Source organism: Coccinella septempunctata, chromosome 1, assembly GCF_907165205.1.
Source record: "Coccinella septempunctata chromosome 1, icCocSept1.1, whole genome shotgun sequence".
Lineage (NCBI taxonomy): Eukaryota > Metazoa > Arthropoda > Insecta > Coleoptera > Coccinellidae > Coccinella > Coccinella septempunctata.
In genome coordinates, this window is record NC_058189.1 from 28,751,974 (window position 1) to 28,768,284 (window position 16,311).

A 16,311-nucleotide genomic window follows, 5' to 3' on the forward strand; every position below is an offset into this window, starting at 1 on the left:
AGCTCTATATATTTCGTCAACTATCGTTGACTTCTTCAGGAGTAACTGGAAAATACAAAGATCTCATAACAAAAGTTCAAATTCTCTTATGTTGATAAATTTCTTGAGAAGCTTCGTTGTTAATTCGAATGTGACTTCTTTAATGTAGGGCAGTTTTCCAAAACAGACTCGGTTCTCTTCATTATTCACTTCGTTTAAAGCTTCGGTTGGTTCTGGTAGTCTTGGAGCATTGTATATTAATTTTTTTAGAAAGATGTTTGAATATCCATTATCCCTCATCAGCCTAAATAGCCTTCTCAGTGCCGCTTGTCTTAGAGTATGATGCGTGATATCTTCTATTCTTCTTTTTAATCCCAAAATTATATTTGTTTTTATTTTGATATCATGGTAAGAATCGATATTTATATATCTCCCAGAACTACTGGGTTTTCTGTACCAATCTAAAATAATCTTCTTTCTTTCTTTCGTCTTTCACGAGGAACCTCACCCATATTTATACGGGAAACTACTGAACGTATTTTCATGAAATTCAGCACTTATAAGTATTTCACGATGCTGATGAAATCTAAAATATTTTCAAGGCATGAGCACCTCCGGTTTCTCCGGAAATGACGTCAACTTCCGTTTCTCAAATAAGAACATCATTTTTTTATTGCAGAAATAGATTCCTTAGAAAATTTCAAGTTATTTTGATGTAACATTTTTCAGTTTTGGTTGTATTCTTTGTATTCTTTGTGCATAACAATCTTCTTTTCTTACTCTGACTTGAGGGAACATTTTTTTTATGTCCGCTGTGAAAGCATATTGCTTTATCCTGAAGTTCAGAAATATTGTTTGTAAAGGTCTGGTCCGGTCAACAAACAATCATTAAGACTTATACTATTACTCTTTGCCGATGCGTCGAAAACGATTCTCAATTTATTGGGCTTATTTGGATTGATTGCACCGAAGTAAGGCAGATACCAAATTTTATTTGATTCTTCTTCAATCTCGCTCTTTGATAGTCGTCTTATGTATTTCTTTTCTTCCATTTCTTCAAATTTTTCAGTGTACATTTCTGCATAATCTTTGTCTTTATCCATTTTCCGTTCACAGCGAAGTCGTCTACTGAAGGCATTCGCTTTACTTTCTGGTAATACTAAGTCTTCTTTTTTCCATAGTAATCCTGTCTCATATCTTTGTCCCACTCTTCTCATTGCAGTATCCAAAGTCCTCTGTGCTCTTCGATCTAGAGGTGATGGAGCCAATTCCTGAGAATTTTCAATTTTCTCTAGTCTCCATTGTTCTTTGACAAGATCGTGAAGAACATCTAAGTCATCTTTTTCTCTGAAAATGTCGAAAGATTAAATATGACACACTGAATTTGGATTTTTCTCGCCGTATTTCAAATTTCTGTGAAGTACCCAACCTAAAAGCGTTTTGCTCACTGCTGGTCCGTTCCAGGATCCAGCAACTAATTTTCTATTGACAAGAAGCGGCCAATTGTCCAGCCCAATAATTATTTTGGGTTGGGCATTCGTCATTGCAATCACTTTGTCATTAATATAGGGATAATTTTTTCGCAAATTGTTCACATCTACAGTTTGGTGGGGTAAAGATAATTTTGTTGTACGAACACGACGAAACTGGAATTTTGATCCGTTAAGCGGTGAACACATATGAGCGGCCGCGGCCACGATCACGATCGTGAGACATCGCGACTGAACGTCGCTATATCGCTGAACAGATCGTAACCAGTCCGGCCCTTGCGGTCGGACCTTTCGAGAACCAGAGCGGTCGAGAAATTCCAGAATAACCGCGAAGGTACCTGAATGTTTCCGGCGCCTATATAAGCCCAGCGGAGGAGCAGGTAGGCAAGTACAAGTACAGTTACAGTGCAAGCGACTAGTGGAAATAAACTAGAGTGGAAATAAATAGTAGTGTAATAGTTAGTTTGTGAGTTATAAATGCATTAAGTGTAAATAAATAATTGTTAATCAGTTGGATGTTTTAATCAAGCAAAGAAAACGTTACATTGGTGTCACGTGTGAGGTTCAACATCGCTCGAATTAAATGAATATTTTCGGTTATTTGTTCATGCCAGTGACCACAAGATTACAGAACGCAATGGAGACTCAAGCGGTAATGGACTTTTTGAGTAAGATGAACGAAAGAATGGAAGAAAATTCCCGAAAATTGACTGAGAAAATGGACGAGAACTCTTGTAAGTTGAATGAGAAAATGGACGAGAACTCTTGTAAGTTGAATGAGAAAATGGACGAGAACTCATGTAAGTTGAATGAACAAATGGAAGAAAATTCCAGAAAATTAAATGAGAAAATTGATGAGAAATTTAATGAGAAAATGGACCAGATTAGGGAAAATTGTAACGATGTGGTGAGTCAACTATCAGATAAATTGGATGATAAACTGGAAACCATAAATGAAAAATTCGATGAAGTGGACGAGAGATTCGATATAGTGAGTGGAAAATTTGACGAAGTTGATGAAAAGTTTGACAAGGTTAACGGCAAGTTTGAAGAAATGGCAGGAATAATTGAACATCATTCCAAGTTGATAGATTCATTGAAAAGAATGTCAAACAGAACAGATATTCTGGCTTCAACACCCTAAAGCACAGCGAAAGCGGAAAATGACGGCGAAGGTAGTAGAATGAAGATCAAGCCTCCAACTTTTGATGGAAAAATACCCTGGTCGACATATCAAAAACAGTTTGAAGCTGCTGCGCTGGCGAACAATTGGAACGACAAAGAAAAAGCCACGGCATTAATTATAGCTCTACGAGGAGAGGCACTCAACATTCTACAGACGATCCCGGAGAGTCAACAAGCCTGTTACGAAGTTCTTACATCTAAACTTCAGATGAGATATGGCGATGCTCATGTGCAACAAGTATACCATGCACAAATAAAGAACCGAGTGCAGAAAACAGGGGAAAATCTCCAGGAGTTTGAAGCTGATGTGGCGAGATTAGTCAGGCTGGCTTATCCATCTGCTCCAGATAGCTTCCTGGAACAGCTATCAATCCAGACATTCGTGGATGGGATAAAGGATAGTGAAATACAACAAGCCCTGAGACTAGCACGCCCTAGAACCATAGATGATGCCTTAGCCCAGGCTTTGGAAATAGAGGCAGCGAAGCAAGCGTCGCATAGAGGACACCTTCGCGTAAGACAAGAGCAAGAAACAGATCGATCTGTTGAGGAGATTGTCAGAGGGCTACAGCTGGGAAAATAAAAGGAGTCGCTGTGGTGGACAATAGTTCGACCAAAACCATTGAGTGTCCCCAGAATTCCAGCCATTGTTCGCGTCTGGAAGAAAAGATCGATTTAAGGCGGACCACCGTAATCGAAGACGACTGGCTACCTGAAGAAATTCAAAGAGCACAAGAGGAAGATAACGACTTGAAAGTAATCCTGAGTTGGAAGAAGAGCGGTAAACGTCCTACTTGGGAAGAAGTATCCAGCCTGAGCCAGAATATAAAGTCGTATTGGGCACAATGGGAAACGCTGAAGATTGATGGAGGTCTTCTGAAACGTTGTTGGGAAAATGAAGATGGAACTGAGCAGAGACTTCAGTTGATTGTGCCGAAGAGCCGTGTGACAGACATTCTGACCAGACTACATAACGGAACTTCAGGTGGACATTTCGGGATAACCAAGACATTGGAAAAAGTCAGGCAGCGATTTTATTGGCCAAATTGTAAGAGGGACGTTAAAGATTGGTGTAGAAGATGCAAGGTTTGCGCTGCTGCTAACGGACCTTATGGTAGAGGAAAAGCTCCAATGAAGCAATATAACGTCGGATCTTCCATGAAGAGCTATCGAAATCGCTGGCCCCTTTCCCGAAACAGACCATGGAAACAAGTACATTTTGGTAGCGATGGACTATTTCACGAAATGGGTGGAAGCCTACGGTATTCCTAATCAAGAGGCAAGTACGGTAGCTGATAAATTGGTCAGAGAATTCTTCTGCAGATTTGGAATACCTCTGGAGCTGCATTGTGATCAAGGCCGAAATTTTGAATCGAAGTTATTCCAAGAAGTATGCAGCAAATTGGGGATTCACAAACAAGGACTACACCTCTTCATCCACAATCAGACGACATGGTCGAACGAATGAATCGGACCATGGGAAAACATCTAGCCAAAGTAGTTTCTGATCACCAGCGGGATTGGGATGAATATTTACATCTTTTCACCATGGCATATAGATCTTCGGTTCAAGAATCTACCAAGGAAACTCCATCCAGTATAATGTTCGGCCGAGAAATAAGGCTGCCTTACGACCTAGAGTTTGGATGTAAGCCTGGAGAAGACGTAGCTGGGGAGGACTACGTTAGTAAATTAAGGAACAAGCTGGATTACATTCATGACAAGGTACGCAATCAAATGCAGCAAGCAAGTGACCGAATGAAAATGCGCTACGACATCAAGGCTATTGAAGGTGGATTCACCGCTGGAGATCTGGTGTGGCTACATAATCCACAAAAGAGGAAAGGTTTTTTACCAAAGCTGCAGAGACAGTGGGAGGGACCGTATGAAATAATCAAGAGGATAAATGATGTTGTTTACCGGATAAGGAAGCTCCCCAGAGGAAAACCAAAGGTTGTCCATTTCAACCGATTAGCTCCGTACGAGCAGGACGAAGAAGAAGTACGTCTTGTGGAAGCCCCGATGCAAGGTAGCAGCGATTACCAGAAGTTTATGGATTGTTATGGTGAGACACGCGTTGCACGGTTCGGCGTTACACAGTACATCAAGATCTCTTTACCGTGTCTAAGGAATACTCTCTCGCTCATGGCGTAGCGGAGGACCTTCGTATGAGCAACATTCCTATCAGAAGCCAACCTATCAGAATCTATGGGCGGCACTGTATAGCTTGAAAGAAGACCTTTAACGCTTTGGGGTTAGGAAATTAGCTGTTCCCAAGCTCGGTTGTGGATTGGACCAGCTAAATTGTGCGAAGCATGTTGGAGGTGGTATTTCAGGGGACTGGTATACGGATCCTGGTGTGCAGTTTCAACCCAAAGCAAGCCAGGGAGCCTGGAAAAACTGTGGAGTGCTACTTCCATCAGAATGGCTACTGTAGGAATAGTGATGAGTGCAAGTTTCGCCACGGTCCTCGGAGGAATTCACTAAATCTGTTCTGGGACAGAACAGGCTCAACCCTTAATTTGGCAAGAGCATTTATAAAAAACCAACATTACTTACTATGATGACACTGTATTTTCAACAAACATGCATGGCGGAAATAGTTGTGGGTTTGCTTGAAATGAGGTCTATATATATCATATAGGTACTACATTATGCAACCTGATGCAGCCCTCTACACAGAAGAATACTTGCGTGAATATGGTGTATCTCATAGGATACGGAATCAAATTAATGGTTAAGGAGGGGACAGTGTAACCAGTCCGGCCCTTGCGGTCGGACCTTTCGAGAACCAGAGCGGTCGAGAAATTCCAGAATAACCGCGAAGGTACCTGAATGTTTCCGGCGCCTATATAAGCCCAGCGGAGGAGCAGGTAGGCAAGTACAAGTACAGTTACAGGGCAAGCGACTAGTGGAAATAAACAAGAGTGGAAATAAATAGTAGTGTAATAGTTAGTTTGTGAGTTATAAATGCATTAAGTGTAAATAAATAATTGTTAATCAGTTGGACGTTTTAATCAAGCGAAGAAAACGTTACAATACATTTGCATGGGACGCTTTTCGATCGTGATCGTGATCGTGGCCGCGGCTGCTCATATGTGTTCACCGCCTTATTTTTCCCTTTGATTGTGAAGCTCACTATTCTAGAATCATTATCATGATGAGTAATATCTTCGTTTGTCCATTGCAAACACAGTGATTGCTTTGGACCATTCAAATCTAAAGAGTTTGCAAATTCTTCATCAATTAGAGTGATTGTAGAAGCATCATCCAATAAAACGTATGTTTCGACCTCCTTACCATTGTGACACTGGTAGAATTTTCATGAGTGCATTCACGGCAATTGGTTTCAGCGGCATTACTATTTTGTGGAACTAAATTGTTTTCTCTCGACTGATTGTGCAAAAGTTTATGGTGTGGTCTTTTGCAGTCATTGATGCCGCATATTTGTTTCTTTCGACATTGTCGGATATTATGAAAAGAGGTGCCAGACAAGAAAAACATATTTTCTTTTCAGTTATAAGAGACCATCGAGCATTCACTGACAAATTTTAGAATTTTGCATATGAACTCAATGGATGAATTTCTCTGTTACAACAAAAACATCTTTTGTTCGAAATTTTATCTGAAGTTGTCAAAGTGACATCTCGATTCAACTTGTACTTTTGCTGTTTGTCAAACTTTAGGAACATGAATTTGTGCTATTGCATTTGCTTTTTCGTCCAACCAATTCGATAATTCGATCAATTTAATACCAACTTTGATTTTAGCAATATGTTCAATCCATAAAAGTTTGTAAGAGATAGGCATCGATTGAAATTTAATCTGGGAGGATTCTGCATCTCTTCATAAACTTTTTAGGGTTTTCACTCCCAATCTCTGAAACAAAATCAATTAAAAATGAAATCAACGATTTGCTCCTGCGTAAATTTTTGCACTAATTTGTCACGAGCAAATTAACTAGAAAAAATTGTTGCCTGACAAATGAATCAACGTTTCTTTGCAGTCTCTGTTTCTATGTGTTGACAATTAATGTCAAACAAAAGCCACAACTCAGAAGATTTTCTAAAAAATAGATTTTTCGTCTGATGAAGGAGTCTGATATAGACTCCGAAACGTTACAGAATTATAATTTCAACGTTATTTATTTTGAGTTCATTGTCAGGCAACAATTTTTTCTAGTTAATTTGCTCCTGACAAATTAGTGCAAGAATTTACGCAGGAGCAAATCGTTGATTTCATTTTTAATTGATTATGTTTCAGAGATTATGGGAGTGAAAACCCTAAAAAGTTTATGAAAAGAGATAGGCAGTTTATTCAAAATTTCTGTGATCAACATTGGATTGCGTAAATGATCGTTTTCTTCCAAACATTGTACCGTAGCTACAAAATTCTTGATCTCATCGGAAAACTCAACAAAAAACTCCAATTTCTCTTCTTTGATTGGTGGAAATCTTCTGATTTTGTCTAGCAACATCGAAATAATATATTCTGCGCGTCCAAATCTAGTTTCAAGTAAGTCCAAAACTTTATCCAAATTCTTAGGTAATATGAGTAAAGATTGTACCACGCTTCTAGCATTTCCCTTTAAACATTTCTGTAAACGAAACTGATTTTCTTCATCGGAGAATCCACAAACTCGTGAGGTATTTCTGTACTGGTAAATGAAGTTTGGCCAGTCAAGAGGATTTCCATCAAATATCGGTAATTCTTTCGGTAGAGATTGTGTTGTCATGATCTTAGTTATTTGTGGAAGAGTAATTGGGTTTTCATCTCGAGAGGTGGAAGAAGTGGATAGATTTCTGTCAAAACTGTAATCTCTTACCTTCTCTTCAGCTTTCATTTTATCCGTTTTACCTTTGACAGTCCTGTACTTATCTTGTTCTCTCCCAATCCAATATGGGTCCTGTCCGTGATTCCATGGAAGGCGTCCGTCCATCCATTCTTCCATGTTGGGCTCCAATGACTCATGTATCGATTCGGAATTATCATCTTGCTTAGAACTGGACTCGCTCGTCCCTTCACTTTCCTCAGTTTCGGTCAGCTTCAGCGCTAATTGTAGGTCTAACATTTCTTGCTCTAATTTTTTCTTTTGTATAGCAGTTTCGATTTCGGCTCGTCTTTTCCTTGATGCTATACTGCTCTGACTTATTTTTGACTTGGATTTCGTGTCTTTCACATGATTTATCTCTTGGTCTTCCACGTTTTTTGCTGAATATCCTTTTCTTTCTACTTTGTTGCATTTTAATTCACCTCCACTTGCGGCAGCTCGTCTCATTGCTTCTTCAGCTTGAAGTCGTTTGCTTCGTCTCAAATTATCTGACTTCGTATCCATAATTTGTCTACCGTAGTGCTGGTTGTTTCAAAAAGTTCGAAGGACCAATGTTAGAGTCTTTACCTATAATTAATTGGTTCATATCCGGCTCGAAGGACCAATGTTAGAGTCTTTACCTGTAATTAATTGGTTTATATCCGGTCGAAGGTCGAAAATATGGTCAAAAATGAAAATCTGTCGTCAGTCGTCAAATATATTATATTTTTTCAATATGTTTTTTTTTTGAAAACCTTGGAAACATCAAATGGCTACTTTACAATTGAAAATAAATAACACCTTATAAAATTCTATGAAAAATATAACAATTCTCCCACCCAGTAATTGACTTGGGAAATGACAAATAGGTCAAGAGTTGTTCTAACTTTCCTACCGAGGAGCACTTCTGCTGGAGATGTTTCATTTGGCGTATAAGGGCTTGGAGTAGTTCGGTAAGTCGCTAAAAATGTCTGAATCTGTTGTCCCAATTCCTACAGGTTCTGAATATTGCCATTGATGCACTTCAAGTTACTCACAGGATGATTCAACAAGAAACTTCCAAATCCCTGGCAACGACTTCGTATTGATTTTGAAGGACCAATTAAAGGAGATTCCTTTATGATTATTGTTGATGCTTATTCGAAATGGCCAGAAATAGTGAACTAGAACATTAGAAGAAATTTTTGCAAGATTCGGAAATCCCCAAATTCTTGTTTCCGATAATGCAAGTCAATTTTGCAGTCAAAGTTTTCAAATATTTTGCAAATGGGACAACAGATTCAGACATTTTTAGCGACTTACCGAACTACTCCAAGCCGTTATACGACAACTGGAACATCTCCAGCAGAAGTGCTCCTCGGTAGGAAAGTTAGAACAACTCTTGACCTATTGTTGCCATCTCGAGTAGGTCGTCAAGGTAACGACAATGATGTTATTCCTTCCAAATCATTTGAAATTGGTGATATGATTTATTGCCAAGCAAAGATTATAGAGTAGGAAGATGGGAAACGAGGCGACTAAAGCGATTTGAGCGACATCTGTGTGTCACGCGTGTTATTAAAACGCTAGGACTGGTTAAAATATCAATTTGAGTGCCATTTGCAGAAATATATGACATTTTTCAAGATTTCAGACGTCAATTTTGATCAAACGCTTCTTGTTTATCTGGCTCGTTCTAGTTGCCGATTTTTGGAGTTTTTTGTCTTATTTCTTGGTGAAAACATCAAAATATTGTTCGAAAATTATTGAATGGTGAAGAACGGTGGATCAAATAATAAAATGTATTTTACGTGATTAAGTTTTTCACTCAACTAAGGAAAATGGAAGCGTAAGTATTAAAAGTCGTAACATATGTGAATCGGTCATTCATTGATTCTTACTTTCAGTGCTCCGAAGTGGATAAAATTCTCAGGGCTTGAAGACAATTACTTCAGCAAACATTACTAACTACACCATGTGCAATGAACATTTTACTGCAGGTCAATTGAGAACTGTTCATCGACGTAAATTGTTGTATGCAGAAAGCATCCCTTGCATGAACGGCAATATATTCAGAAATGCAGAGGTTTTATTGATTTCCATTTGGGAACCAAGTGACTGTCAAATTGTTTTTTAGAAAGTCAAAGTTTTATGAAACCTGCTGTGAGTGTTTTGTTCATTCATTCACAGAACATAAACATCAAGAGAATGGTAACTCCCGTGCTAATCTTCTTGACCGTGTTTTTTGTCTGCGACACTAGCGCTGAAACAGCGTACTGTGGAACTACGTTCTTTTTGCCCGTGCGGCTTCCGCTTCCTCCCGTCCGGACCTTACTAGCAGGAGGCGAGAGATTCAAATCGACGAGGACGCATTGAAAGAGCGCCGAATCAGAGAAATATTGAAAAATTCGAGAAAAATTTTGAGTTTTATAGGAAAATAAAGGATGAAAATAAACTTTTATGATTTCTTGTATTTCTTTTCCTGATGGTGCTCAGAAAAAGTAATGAAATTAGGAACAGGAAGGTTTTTCTTCTTTTATTCTCCCTATTCAACTTAAAATTTCTCTCGAATTTTTCATTATTTCTCCAATTCGGCCATCCTTCAATGCGTGCCCGTAATTTGAAACAGCACCTCGAGTTATTTTGCAGGGGTGAAAAAATGGCTAATGCTAGTACATATTGCAAGTCAAAACAAGTTTTGTTTCTTATGTTTTCTCTTATCTCACGTTGTCCAACAGAGTATTATAATTATTATTTGGAGAAGTTATATTGGGATTATTGTCTGGGTTTCTGAATAGAAATATTGATTCCGAAAAAACGATTTTTCTTCAATTGACGATTTAGAAATACAACTTCATAATTTTCAGACTTCCAAATGAATGCTTTTTTTTCATCTGCAGAACTTGTTCCATGAGCTGAAACATATTTATGTCTCTTGAGATTTCAGTATGAGGAAAACCTATATCATAACATGGAATTGAAATATTTTAAATAGAAACTTTAAAACTTCCACTTAAACGCTTTACTTATCAAGATGTTTAGCTTCTACCTCCTTCACAAAGTTACTATATGCTACCTCAACATTATAACCCAGGTTTACTTCAAGAAAGAATCTTAATCTAATAGGAATTTGTGTCTAGGTACAATGGATCACCAATATCATCGCTCGATTTTATTACACAATTCATCCCTTTTAAATGAAGTATTTCCAAAGAATGTTTATCTTTCTTTACGAACCTAAATCAGTCAATTCACTTCCGATAATTTCGATAAATATCTTGATTTACTAGAAAAACTCTGTTAGGCCGTATAATCTCGAAAAGAGTACTGACAAACGTCAAAGTTTGTTTACATTTCGAATTTTATGGTTAAGGATTTGCCGATTGCGTATTTCTGTGTTGCCAAGGAAAGCGACACTAGCGCTCTAACAGCGTACGCTTGCAACTCGTGGTCCAAAATTATCTGAATGAGTTGCCACCGCCTGTTCATTCATTAATCAATTTGTATATTGTGTCATGAAGACATGAAGAGACCATATCATAGGAAATCATAAAAAAAGCACCAAGAAACTAGACATACAGGTCTTGCATATGTCTGCAAGTTTTTTTTTTTAAGTGTGGTCCTGAAAATTCTTTAAATAATACCGATATATGTAAGTAACTGGAATATGTATGCTATGATGGTTTATTGAATATTGGTTCATATTAATTTCTGATATATGTATATTTTACAAATTCAACTAAGTTCATTAATTCAGAACAACCTATTGTACAGAAACAACACCTTCGACGTATAGCAGATCACCATATACTTTAGTGTCCTAGGAAAAGCTTCATTTATTGCCCACTATTTCAATTTCTGTAAATTTTTTATGAATTGCAAATAAACATATAGCACATCCAACAGCGTTTTTCGTTGATATCAATTGATTCCAAACAATATTTAGATGAAAACTAACATCCTGATCACAAAGCAAAATCATACTTTTGTTTTGTCGCTCAGGATGTTTGTTTTCTGATAGAAACAAAGTCAATATTGGAATGCAATACGAGAAATAGAATTCGAATTTCGCGCCCCTCAATCAAAAAACAGAAAACTGTTATCAAAAAGTTTTCCTGTATTGACAGTGCGTTTTTAGCGCCATCTCATTGTCACGCGTGTTTTCACTGGCCAAAATGTAGTAGATTTTTAGTACTAGCGATATGAGGGCGTTTCCTATCTTTCTACTCTATAATCTTTGTTGCCAAGTTCATAGTAATAATAGTTACCAATGGAAACCTGGAAGAATCACCGACAAGATCGGGAATGTCATGTTTGAAATATCACTTGAAAATTCCAAGAGAATTTTGAGAGTACATGCAAACCAGTTGAAGAAAAGATATGTTAAGTTTTCTGGTAACGAGAATGACATTCTGCCCTTCGAAATTCTGATGGACTCCTTTGAGATATCTAGGAACCAGGGAAAAAATGTGGCCACGACTTCATCAGCCGAATCGAGGGAACTACTTCAACCCGAGCCTATCCTTGAAGTTATCCCAGACCGCGTTGTACAAAATAGTCAACAAAAATTGGACATATCTGCAAAGCCTCGATGTGAAGTTAGACCAACTAGAACTAAACGAATCCCCCGTTATCTGAAAGATTTTGAACTCAGAAAGGGAGATGTTGGGAACGAGTGAAAATCCGAGTTACCTATTGACAGTTAACAATTAATAATAATCTTATTGTACTTTTCAATCATTTTGAAATATGAAATGAAAGAATATTGGGATTCTTGGACTAATTTTATTTATTGTTCTTCAATACAACGCCGACGTTTCGAAACGACTTGTTTCTTTTTCAATAAGAGAGTTTCCATACCTGAATATATGAACAAGGCATCATAAAAAACATGGTTGGTTTTCTAGAGTTATTTGATCGGTATGAGAATGGACCAGCAAAGTCAACGCCCACCTTACTGAAGGGACGTGAAGCGTTCACTCTTACTGAAGGCAGAGGGGCCATTTGAGGTTGATAAGTGTTACCTCTGAACCTTGTGCAAGTAAGGCAATTTCGGACGCACTCCCTCACAAGGCTCCTTAGGGACAATATCCAATATTGTTGGCGAATCAAACTCATGGTAGTATTAGGACCAGAGTGCAAAGGAACTAAATGAAAATGGATGCAAATCAAACGAGACTACGCGGATCTCTTTGGTAAAAGAATCGGATGCTTTGTTTCTTGTAGCAATGATGAAAAATGCAGTCTTCCGCCCACCCTAATTAATCCAACTGTATCAACATAAGGAGTCAATGCTCTTAGGGATCTACTGATAGACCTTTTCTCTTTCAAATCACGAAAAAGATTCGCGAAATAATGACTCTGCTGGGTCAAGAGGACGAAATAGTTTTATGTGTGAATTCGCTTCCGCACGACAATTCACGACGAATTCGTGATAATTATGAATAAATCTTCGAATGTATGCAAAAATTTTCTTAACTTTATTCAAATTTGCAAAACTCTCTATAAAATTCAATAAATCGTCCGGGAGCGTTTGTACGGCGGCAGCTACATTTATATTAGATTTTAATTCTGGTACAATACATTTGGGGGAGTAGCGAAAAGGCTCTGGCCAATCAGAATATGGTTTCTTCAAAAATTCTGGACCTTGTAACCAAAAGTTAAAACTTTTATTTTTTACGAACTGTTGGGGAGTCATACCCCGAGAAGGTAGATCGGCAGGATTCCGCTCTGTTTTTATGTGATGCCAGGAGGCATTGGGAATATACTCTCCTATGGTCTTAATGCGATTTGCAATGAAAGTTTTCAGAAGATGAGGTGATGAATAACTCCATTAATTAAGTAGGGGTGTTGATTGTCAGAATATTCGCTACTAGCTTGGCTAGTAATAATGCGGCAGATAACTCTAACCTGGGAATAGACAAGGTTTTGAGAGGAGCTACTTTAGTTTTAGCAGCTAATATATGGGAGAAAATGATATTGCTTTGAATAACTGTAATATAAACAGTGGCAGCATATGCCTTTTCGGACTCATCGCAGAAACCTGCCAATCTTATTTGACATTCTCGAGACGTAACTACATTGCGTGGAATGGTTAACTCAGAAATAAGTGCAATGTTGTCAATGATTTTATACCATTCGTTTCGAAGAGAAGTGGGAATATGCTCATCCCAACTCAATTTTTCGAGCCATAACTTTTGTATAAGAATTTTCATACAGACTACTATAGGGGCTAAAAATCCAATGGGATCGAAAATACGCGCGATATAAGACAGCGCTGATCTTTTTGTTGGCTCTTCATTGAATGGAATGACACTAAAACTGAATGAATCGATGTTGGGAATACAATTCAAACCCAAAATTTTAAGGCCCATTTAATCATCATAAAAATTTAATTTGGATTCAATATGATCTGAAGGTATTCCCTTCAAAACTTCGGGACAATTACTTGAACATTTTTTTAATGAGAAACCGCCCTGATATAACAATTGTTGAAGTTCGTGACGTAACTGAACTGCTTGCTGAATGTTAGAAGCCCCAGTTATGATATCGTCTACATAAATGTCGTCGAGAATTACTTTGGATGCATTTGGAAAACATTGGCCTTCATCATGAACTAACTGATTTAAAACTCGAATGGCCAAATATGCAAAAGGTTTTAAGCCGTATGTCACGGTATTGAGTTCGAATTCGTCTACTGGTTGATCAGGAGACGGACGCCAATAAATATGTAGGTATTTTCTATCTGAAGGATTTAAAACCATTTGTCGGTACATCTTTTCGATATCAGCACAAATGGCGATTGGATACAACCTGAAACTGATTAAAAGGTTTTTAATGTCCTTTTGAAGTTTAGGACCGCGGAGAAGACGATCGTTCAAAGACTTGCCGGACGAATCAGAATCAGAGGCGTTAAAAACAACTCTGAGTTTTGTTGTTGAACTTGATTCTTTTCGAACTACATGATGCGGTATTACGTATTTGTTCGACACTTTAGAAACGGACATGTGGTTCAAGGACAAATATTCCAACATGAAATTTTGGTAAGCCTCAAATGAGTCTGGATTTTTTTTTGACAAGAAAGATCTGAAAGATCTATTTGAATTATAATTCAACTCCGAAAATTCAATGTCAGGTTTGCAGGGGAGGGAGACAATATATCGACCGCTTTTTTCGCGGAAATGGGTTTCTTGAAAATGGTTTTCCCTCGGGTTTTCCACATACTCATCGGTGGGACTACTTTCTTGCACGGGACCGATAATAATCCATTCGAAAAATGTATTGACTGCGGTTGGGGAGCCAACAGATGATAAACGACCATCCCTATCGAACACCATCGAATATGTGTCAGGTCCCAATAACATATCTACAGGGTGCGACATATGAAAATTTTTGTCCGCTAAATTCAAATGATCGAAATGTTTGATGATTTTTGGAGACAAGGACACAGAAGGTGAATTATTGGTTAGTTGAGGTAATACAATGGCTTGCAACTATAGAATATTCGAGTTTGATATTGGGTACAACTTGCATGTGACCATGCCTAATGCCCTAGCTTTGGTTTTACCAATACCGGTAACATGCACGTCTTTGGGATTGATTTCCAAACCTAATTTATGGACTAAATGTTCAGATCGCTGAAACTTGAAAACCGGGATCAAGAACAGCTCTGATGGAGATTATCGAGCCATCCGCGGCTTGAATTCTAGCTTGAACAGTACCAAGCAATACCTGATTAAGAGAGGCTACCTTCTTATTCAAATGACAAGAGTTGACCAACTTTTCACCTGCGTTTTGAGATCTACAATTAAAACCTTCACGACTGGCCGAAGGATCGAACGATTAACGAACCACGAGTACTTTCATGGGAGTTGGAACGGACGTTGCCAGAACTAGATGCATTATCAGGGTGTAAGCTGGTGTGGTGGCGATTGGAACTGCAGAATCTGCATGAATGTTTTGAAGAGCAATCTTTTACATTATGAAGGCCTAAACAATTGAAACAGCGTTTTGAGCTCTTCAAGAAATTAAGTTTAGATTCTCGTGACATACTCGTGTATTGTGAACAGTCGAATAGCGGATGCGCTTCATTGCATTTCGGACCACGAAATTTTCGAGTGTCGGAAATTTGATGTTGAGAATTGGAAGCAGAACTAGAAATGAACATATTATGTGTTTTGGTTTTGACTGGGTTGGTCAGACGAGATGTAGATGGTTTGGAAATGGTTTTGGAGGAATTTTGCTCACAGAACTCATGTGCTTGGAGTTGCTGTGTAACGAAATTATTATCTAAATCTATTAATTGATAGTTGTAAACCTGATATTACGGCGAGAGATAGGATTTCAAGAGTTGAAATTTCTGAATGGGCGCTAAACCCTGATTTTCATGGACCAAGGAATTGAATAGTTGAAAGAACTCTGGCCATTCTGAACTGTCGCCAGCAAATGTGCGAATATTAATTTTTGGAAGCAATATAGATGAATCTGAATTCGACTGGGGACTTTGCGAACTAGGTAATCGTGTTGATGGTGATTCTTGGCGTTTCAAACACAAAAATAAGGCTCCGATTTTAGTTATTATATCATCGAAGGCTAATTCCGCATTATTTGTATCGACACGATCTTCCGATTCAAGCGGAAAATTTAATTACACTATCTCTTCTTGTATAATATTTTCTGAAATTTCGATTCATAGGCTAGAATTTTCTCCTGATACGCTTCCAGTTCATATAATTTTGAAATATCGAAATTTTTCACTCGATTCCAAATCCCGGTCACATATGAGAAAATATTAGCTCGTTTGTCAACTAATTTATTCAATGAGACATTACCAGTATCAGTTTTCGGCGGCATCTTGGCAAAGAACAA